Source organism: Cyprinodon tularosa, unplaced genomic scaffold (genome assembly GCF_016077235.1).
Source record: "Cyprinodon tularosa strain WSP-4 unplaced genomic scaffold, ASM1607723v1 ctg461, whole genome shotgun sequence".
Taxonomy (NCBI): Eukaryota; Metazoa; Chordata; class Actinopteri; order Cyprinodontiformes; family Cyprinodontidae; genus Cyprinodon; species Cyprinodon tularosa.
In genome coordinates, this window is record NW_024039187.1 from 218480 (window position 1) to 227624 (window position 9145).

Genomic DNA, 9145 nt, shown 5'->3' on the forward strand with positions numbered 1-9145 from the left:
TGAGATGGGCACGCATGGAGTCACATATTAAAAGCGATGGTGATGCGTGGAAAAAAACCACCTGTTCTCCTCACATACACCTCCCTCAGCCACGCTTTCATCATCTCCTCATCCATCCAGCCCTTTCATTTGCTTTAAAATCATATGTCATCAGAGCGCTGTGTCTGTCTCACTGTCAGCTCCCAGATCAGCTTCTCTGATTGGTTGATGCGGCGCTTCCAGCAGCAAAACTTCAATTTTTCCATCTCGAGCAGCAGCAGCGCGTTGGCGGCGCGCTCCCGGCTCGCTGCGCCTGCTGCTCAAAACGCGCTGCGGGACCTTTTGCTGCGTCTATACGCTCGTCAACCGTTGACTTTGCATGTAAACTCGCTGCTTCTGCTGCACCTGCTGCGTCCGGTTCACAGCGAGCACAGCATTAATTTGTTTCACCATGTTTTTCACATCAGCTGTGAGATGGGCACGCATGGAGTCAGATTAACAGCGATGGTGTGGTGATGAGTGGAAAAAAAAAACACCTGGTCTCCTTACATTCAGCCACTCTTTCATCATCTCCTCAATGAGGTGGTCTCAAAAGTCGCAGTTACAACACACATAGGGCGCACCGCACCAAAGGGCGCACCGCACATTTTGAGGGGGAAAAAAAGACGTTTATGTGCGCCTTATAGTCGTGAAAATACGGTAATAACTCAGGTTAAAGCAGGAAACTAAGCTGAACCATAACGAGGTGCCAGCAGCACCTCTAGAAGAATAGGGGTGAGAAGAAATACCCCATAGAAATGCTAGGCTAAAGGGTGAGTTGATTTTTGTTTGGGTTGTTGTTCTTGTTGAGTGGAGTTTGTTTACATGGTAGCCTAGTCCTACAATCTTTTAATTACCACAAGCTGGTGGTGTACTATTTCCACCCAGATAGGGTATTCTATTTATTTATTATTAGTTATATTTATTTTGGTCTCTTTTCCGGTCACTTTAGTTTATTCTTTGTCAGTATTTAATAACATAACTCAGGTCTCTTAAGATATTTTTCTTAAAAAATTTATGTTATGGTTAAAAAAGTTGGTTAAATAAAGATTTAATTGGAAGTCTGTGTTTGTGTTCTTTATTAGAATTAAACCATTTAGCAATATCATAAAATGTCTAGGCAGAGCTGCACATAAAATATGGTTTTAAATCTTTTCAATAATTAACGATATTAATCAATATGCATTTTTTTTATTGATAAGCTTTTTTTTCTATATCGTCTAGCCCTAACACTCGAGGTGGTGGGCTCTGTGTTTACATCAACAACAGCTGGTGTAAAAATGCTAGATCAGTCGCCAGCTTCTGCTCTCCAGACATTGAGTTTCTGACTGTTAACTGCAGACTGTTCTACCTGCCCAGAGAGTTCAGTGTGGTTAGCATCACTGCTGGCTACGTGCCCCCCAGTGCTAACACTTAAGAGGCCATGAAGACTCTATACCAGGCTCTCTGAGCTCCAATCTGCACACAGAGGATGTTTTTTCTCATTGCTGGGGATTTTAACCAGGCTAACTTGAAGGCTGTTCTCCTTCATTTCTACCAACATGTGGACTTTGCAACTTGGGGTGAAAACACTTTAGACCTGGATTACTCTAACATCAAAGATGCATTCAAAGCAGCCCCCCCCACCCCCACCTCGGGTCATTAGATCACCTCTCTGCAATGCTTATCCCTGCATATAAGCCCAAGCTAATCAGGGCTAAACCGACAGTTAAAGAGGTCAGAGTGTGGTCTGAGGGGGCCATGGAGACACTCCAAGACTGTTTTGAATGCTCTGACTGGAGCATCTTCAAGGCTGCAGCAACATATGACAACTTATTAATTATTGATGAGTATGCCATGACTGTGTCAGCCTACATCAACAGATGCATTGAGGACGTCAGCATCAAAAAGAACATCACCACCCAGGCCAACCAACCACCCTGGATAAATGGAGAGGTTCGGAAATCGCTAAAAGCACCGAACTCAGCTTTCAAGACTGGTGATAAAGAGGCACTGAGAACAGCGTGTGTCAACTTAAACCGTGCCAACAGATCAGTGAATCAGAACCACAGCCAGAAGATCCAGGATCTTTTCCACAATGATAGCAACACCAGGAGGATGTGGAAAGGCATTGGGATTATCACAGACTACAACACACCCTCCCCCCCTGTAGATGCAGCAAACACTGACTTCCTAAATAAACTGAACAACTTCTTTGGAAGGTTTGAGGCACTAAACAGCCTCCAGCAGTGAAAACTTTTCCACACCAGGGGGAGGAGGCACTAAACCTGGACGTAGCTGAAGTGAGGAAAACTCTGAGGAGAGTCAACCCAAGGAAGGCCCCAGGGCCTGATAACATACCTGGGCAGGTGTATAAGGAGTGTGCAGATCAGCTGGCTGGTGTCCTCACAGACATCTTTAACACCTGAATAGACCAATCCATAGTGCCAGCATGCTTCAAGTCTGCCACCATTATTCCAGTCCCAAAGAAGCCTCAGGTCACCTCACTCAATGATTACCGGCCTGTCGCACTGACTTCCGTCATGATGAAGTGCTTCCAAAGGCTGGTTAAAGAACACATCGTCTCCAGTCTGCCGCCAACATTCAACCCGTTCCAGTTCGCCTACCGATGGAACCGCTCCACTGAGGACGCCATCTCTGCTGCTCTCCACCTGAGCCTGGCACACCTGGAGGAGAAGAACACCCACGTGCGGATGCTGTTCCTGGACTTCAGTTCAGCTTTCAACACCATCATCCCACAGCATCTGATGGGCAAACTGGAACAGCTGGGCTTCAACACACCCCTCTGCTATTGGCTGCTAGACTTCCTCACCAACAGACCTCAGTCAGTCCGGGTCGGACAGAACACCTCTGATGTCATTAGTCTAAGCACAGGCTCCGGACTGGAATGTAAACACCACCTCACTGGTCAAAAGGGCCCAAAAGCGCTTGGACTTCCTGCGGAGGATGAGGAGAGCCCACCCGCCCCCACCCATCCTCCCCACCTTCTCAAGAAGCACCATAGAGAGCGTTCTGACCAGCTGTCTCACTGTGTGGTGTGGAGGCAGCATTTCCTCAGACTGGAAGAAGGTGAGAAGAGTGGTGAGAACAGCAGAGAGGATCATGGGGGCTCCTCTTCCCTCCATTGAAGACATTTCATCCCAGCGCTGTGTGTCCCGAGCCCGTAACATCATCAATGACCCCTCACCCCCCCCACCATGGACTGTTCTCCCTGCTGCCCTCTGAGAAGAGGCTTCACAGCATTCAATGCAGGACCAGCAGGTTCTGCAACAGCTTCTTCCCCACCGCCATCAGACTGCTGAATGTTTTGTAAAATGGGTTATTGTATTGTATTTTATTATTGTATTATATATATATATATATATATATATATATATATATATATATATATATATATATATATATATATATATATATATATATATATATATATATATATACATAAATGTTTAGAATTGTAGATTTACAGTAATTTTTAGCATATTTCAAGGCTGCACTTTTAAAAAGATGAAATTGTCCAGTGAGCTGTTTTCTTTTTGTTTTACACTTTTGGAAACTAAATGACAAATAAAATCTGTCTAAAGTCTTATCTTGAGTTTTTGTATAGATTGATATGTTTTGGTTTCTTTTAACATCCCATTTCACTATTCTATACTTTTCTGAAAAATTTAAATGAGTGTACTCTGTAGTGTGACTGTGCTCTCGATTAGAGATAGGGTGAGGAGCTCAGTCTTCCGGGGAGGACTCAGAGTAGAACCGCTGCTCCTCTACTGGTCAGGAGGAGCCAGTTGAGGTGGCCTCTGGTTAAACGTCTTCCTGGTGAGGTGTTCCAGGCACGTCCCACCGGGAGGAGACCCAGGACACGCAGGAGGGACTATGTTTCATAGCTGGCCTAGGAATGCATTGGGATTCCCCCGGAGGAGCAGGACCAAGTGGCTGGAGAGAGTGACGTCTCGGCCTCCCTACTGAAGCTGCTACCCCCCACGACCCAACCCCGGATAAGTGGGAGAAGATGGGTGGATGGATGGATGGATGATGGCACTAGGTCCAACTTCATCTAGAAAAAACAGTTTACTGTTGTATAAAAAGTTCCTTCACAGTGCAAGAACATTTTTCAACAAATGTAGGAGAATCAAAACTAAGCTGGTACAAGCATAAACAATGAAGCAGGACACGGCTTTTAGGTGCTTTTGCTGCTTTAGGTGTGAATAGGTTGACCAGATGTCCTCCAGATGACAGAACCTGGCCCAGTGACAGTAGCCTGGACACCGGCAGCCCCGTGCCTTACCATGCAGGCGGGGGAAGGATACCGTCACTGGGTAGGGTTCAGTCGCTCCCTGCAGCGGCTGCCAGGGTTCCCAGTCAGCAGCCCCCACTTAGCATAACAGTGGCTAGCTTCAAGCCATGGCGTCCTGCACGAGCACTGGGGGGGTTGACTCGTTCCACGCACACATGGGGGAGGGACTAGCAGATGACCATGATTGACGTGTCAGGAACCAATCGTGTACAACGGACCGTCTTTTGTGATTGGTTAATGTTATTCATTGATTTCTCACTGTAGCGGGGACCATTTATTTTAGTTTCACTTCCAGACCTTCTATTCTACTGCTTGCTAAGCGGCTGTGAGGAGATCTTTAATCCACATGGTAAAAAATGCATCAGAAAAGATCTCCTACTGCACCCATAAACGTTTGTTCAATTTAATTTCATACAATGTTATTTAAGGAGGTATTCCCTTTGATCTCCACCTCCATTTTAGATGTGATTAATTTATCTCTGTTACAGGGATATGTACCAAAGGCTTTTACGGTTGCTGGAATTAAACCTCTGCTTAAGAAACCGTCTCTTGACCAAGATGACTTGGTCAGTTATAGACCTATATCCAATCTTCCTTTCTTGTAAAATTCTTGAGAAAGTAGTGCTTTATAAGAGCATGGAGTAGCATGGAGTAACTATATTAAAGTTAGCAAAGGATAGGAGCTTTAACTTAAGTCTAGAATATTAGCCAACCTAGACTTTGAATAAAGCCCGCTAACATCCATCGCGCCTGCTAACGTTGTTTTTTTTTTTTTTTTCCCATACAGTCTTTGTTTTGGACTCCCTTTTTTTTTTTTTTTTTTTACTTTGCAGCTATATTGACTGGTTATTACTTCGGTGTGCTTTGTATTACACATGTATTCCTGTAACATATGTGGAGAATCCATCTTTAATTAGAGGGTCTGAATAAATTGGATCACGACTGTATGTATACATACATACATACATATATATATATATATATATATATATATATATATATAGATATGTATGTATATATATATATATATATGTATGTATACATACATACATACATACATATCTATATATATATAGATATATATGTATATATATATATATAGATATGTATATATATGTATATATATATATATACATATGTATATATATATATATATATATGTATATATACATATATATATGTATATATATATATATATATATATGCACATATATATGTGAACGCGCAGGCTCGCGCTTTCAGGAAATCCTATACACTACTGTTTATGCTCTAAAAACATTCTAAATGACTTCGTTTCGAGTAAATTCTGGATGCTACCCACTCAGGACACTTGGAATACATTGGATGAGCAGTATGGAGGAATATTGACACGTTTTTTGTGGACTTTTATGGACCTTTCTGCCTCGGGCGCCATAGACCTCCATTATTTGAATGTCAGCAGACAGCAAGAAGCCTCCCAGATCTCCAGATGCATTTGAGATATCAAAAAAGTACTCCAGAGTGTTGTTCAGCATGGAGGTGAGTAGAAAATGAAGGCTAATCATGTTTTGGGTGTACTATTCCTTTGAAAGGAGAAAATGTTTTGGTGCCGTATTTTTATTTTTATGGGCATTTTCGGCAACTGCAACTGCTGGTATTTTACCGTAAAGAAACAAATATTCTGGTGCCGTATTCTTATTTTTACTGGGTTTTTTCGGCAACTACGGCTGCCGGTATTTTGCCGTAAAAAAGAAAATGTTCTGGGGCCAGTTTTTATTTTTACGGTGGTTTTTCGGCAACCACAGCTGCCGGCGTTTTACCGTGAAAACAACTGTTTTTTTTTTACAGTGATAAGGTTGCTTGCAAGTCCGCTCTATCAAGACTTGACAGTCTGTACCATTCCGCCATCAGGTTTGCCCTAAATGCTCCTTTCAATACACACCACTGTGCTCTGTATTCATCTGTCAACTGGACCTCCCTTCACAATGAATGCAAAATTCACTGGTTCATCTTCATTTACAAGACCCTTCTCTGCCGCTCACCACCTTATTTAGGTCACCTGCTGCAGCCGAAGCCTGTCACTCACAACACCCTCTCCTCACTTCATCTACAATTACTTATTCCCAAAACCAGCACTACTTTTGGTAGCTGCTACTTGCTTCTTTTCCATCTGCTGCCGCTCATTACCAAAACGCTCTGCAGAATATACACTAATTTCAATTTTATCCTTCACAACAATTATATCATCCTTGTTGACAGACACTTTCAGCTGTTTCTCTACAGTCATTCTTGGGTTGTCTGTTGTGTTTTATGTATGCATTACAAATGCATTGTGTTTATTTTAGCCCTACTTCCCTTTTTCTAAGTGTTTACTTCCCTTTTCAGGCCGCCATTGTAAATGAGAACTTGTTCTTAATGACTTGCCTGTAAAAATAAAGGTATATGCTAATGTGAAATTTTATTATTATAATTTTTTAGATTGTTGCAAAGGTATTAGAAATGAAAGTATTTGCATCCTTTGCATAATACTTTGTTGATCACCTTTGGCAGGAGTTCCAGTGCATCACCCCGAGTGTTCCATTGCTGCAACCCCGGAGGACTTGCAGGAAGCCGATCAGAGTCAGGGCAAATCTAACAGACAGTAGCAGACAGATCAGACAGGATCCAGGCTTCCAGGAATCCTAAGAGCTTCCACGCAGGTTCAGAGTCTCACGGAGTCCAGAAGCTTGACCAGGTGGACACGCACAGAAGCAGACAGGCTCAGTGGTTGAGGGTAACCGAGACAGGATGTTGGACCAGAACTTGATGCCAGAAACTTTAAACTGGTCTCCTACTTGGAGCTTACAGGAATAAAAGCTGATCCTCCCCGCGTTCTGAGCCAAAACCCTGAGGACTCCGCAGGGGAGGAACAGTGAACTATCAGGAGACGAGACAGACACAAAACCCTCTTTTCATGAACTGTGGAATGAACTGAACAAACTGAACAGATAGACTAACAGAAAACAAATAATGATCTGTCCCCGATCGCTCGGGCTGAACGGAATATAATGGAAAGGAAACAGGTGAATCAAATAAATGATAATTACAGCAGGGAGGGAAACGGCAGGTGAATGAAATAAACAATTAAGGTGGAGGAATCAGGCGAGATCATGACATCTATAGCCGATGGATCCTATAGTATAGTCTGTAGCGTTATATTAGTCTGGCTATCTCAGACTGACTGGAAGACATAGACTGAGTTAGCCATTGACATTGGGTCTATTGTTAGAAAATAGAAAGTAGAGGAAATAGAAAGTACTTCACTGTGAAATGTCAATGTAGTAATTCTTTATTAAGTGGATGATGCTGTCGCTTTTGTATGTTTGTTGTATTTCTCATTTTAAAAAGTCATGTGCCGAAATATATTTCATGACATATTGACGGAAAAAAAAGCAACTCAAGCATTTTTAAAGGCTAATGCACAGACACTGCATATATATGGCATCATGCATGCATCTCCAAATAGGAAAATATAGCATTAATAGACATGTACTTGAAATTCTTGAAATTACTTGATGTAAAAAAGAACTACTGCAAAGCAAAGTTACACCAACATAAACTGTTGAAGCCCTGCATTATAAAACCATGACATGTGAAGGTGTGAATGTTGGCATGCATCACATTTTTTCCTATTTCTGAGCAGAGAGTTGTGCCTTTACGTTCTGTCAGGCAGAGGATTGGGACACCATAGAGAAGTCTGTCCTGGAGGGCCGCTGTCCTGCAGGTTTAAGAGGTTTCTCTGCTTTTGTACAGCTGATTCTGGTGATTGCAGTTCAGCAAAAGCCTGTTAATCAGCAATCAATAACAATCAGCTGTGTGGAAGCAGGGGAACCTTTAAAACCTGCAGGAGAGCGGCCCTTGAGGTACGACTTTGGGGATGCCTACTGAGGCTCCCTTTCATACCTTCCTTATTCTCAGCAAACTTCTTTTAGCGCTTATTCGTGTATTTTGATATACAAAGGGTCTTTACCTATTAGCTGTGTCTGGATCGAGCCGTTAAAACCAAGGCTTTAATGGTTATAACGTCCCTGCTTTACGCAGCGTTAGTTTTTGGAATAGCTGCAAACATTTGATGATCTCCTGCATAAATGTGACAAAGGCTCAGATGAATGGAGGAGTCCTACACTGGAAATCTCTCCTGCTATTTGTCCACTGTTAGCCCGGCTCATTGGCCCACAGACTTTCATCATGGTTTTCACTGTAAATTTTCAAAACACTTGAGACAAATGTTTTTGTTAGGAAGAAATTATCTCTGGAACCATCTTGGCCTGACAGGTGAACCGTGGGTGTAGATAAGTCTCAAACCCAGAAGGCCAGAGGTCTACCTGTGCGTACAGTATGCAGCTTATAAGATGTTTAAGCTCAGTGGATAAACAATCTGACTGCTCTTCTGTCTACAAATTGAAATTACTAAGCAGACTGACCTATTTCCCAATATTTAACTTTTTGTTCTACTTTAAAACTTTATGACCTTCAATAGCCTGAGATCTCGTTCAGATAGAGCCTGTTTTGTGGTAAATATTTTACCAGATTATGATTGATGTATATTTTGGTTTCAGGCAGCAACATGGTTTATCTTAATACCAATAAGGCATCTTTTCCTATCATGTCAAAATAAAATCCTGTAATAATGTATTTATCTCAAACAAACAGGTACGTAACTTGGATGAACCCTGCAGGTATTTGGGTGCTGATTTGTTTCTTTTAAGCTGCCTTTTATGTAAAAATATTATAATAAACTCCACAATGCATAAAGCAGAATGATGAAAAGGGGTCCCTATGTCCTCCAGCAGTCTAAGCCTATAGCAGCAT